General features: G+C 62.5%; 1 pseudogene; it reads left to right on the top strand.

Moving 5' to 3' along the window:
- LOC112393992 (rabankyrin-5-like) overlaps positions 1-485 on the top strand; it is a 14,564-nt pseudogene continuing 14,079 nt past the window's right edge.

Genomic DNA, 485 nt, shown 5'->3' with positions numbered 1-485 from the left:
ATGAGGCCCTACGCCCACCGGGAGGCTTCTCACCGCGAGCCCCTTCTGCTCAGGAGCAGCGTGGCACCGGCAGAAGGAAACCTCTCTGAAAGATTTTCTGTAGCGGAGAACAGGGGGTGGCCCAACGTGGGGAGATGGGGCACAGAAGGGGTGCGGGGGGAGGGGTGGGTGAAGGGCAGAGGCCACAGGGTCCCGAGAGAGTGCGCTGTCTAGTCCCTCTTCATCCTACCCCTCCAGGTCCCAGAGACCTGAGCTTTTCTTTCGTCCTTTCAGGAAGGCGCAAAGGTAGAGGGGGTCCTACCGAGGGAGGAGCTAGAGGCCACCACGACAGATGGACCAGCCCGGTCCTGCCCCTTCATTTTACTGTCGGGGTGGGGGTGGCGAGGAAGAACAGGAGGAGTAGAAGGTGGGCGGAGGGGAGAGTTGGGGAGCAAGGACTTGGCAGAAGCGAGCTCGACTGGCGGGAACTCGCGAGAAGCAGGAGA

The sequence above is a fragment of the Neophocaena asiaeorientalis genome, unplaced genomic scaffold, assembly GCF_003031525.2.
Source record: "Neophocaena asiaeorientalis asiaeorientalis breed wild unplaced genomic scaffold, Neophocaena_asiaeorientalis_V1.1 scaffold134, whole genome shotgun sequence".
Taxonomy (NCBI): Eukaryota; Metazoa; Chordata; class Mammalia; order Artiodactyla; family Phocoenidae; genus Neophocaena; species Neophocaena asiaeorientalis.
The sequence above is the reverse complement of the archived record's forward strand: the minus strand, read 5'-3'. Positions and strand labels throughout refer to the sequence as shown.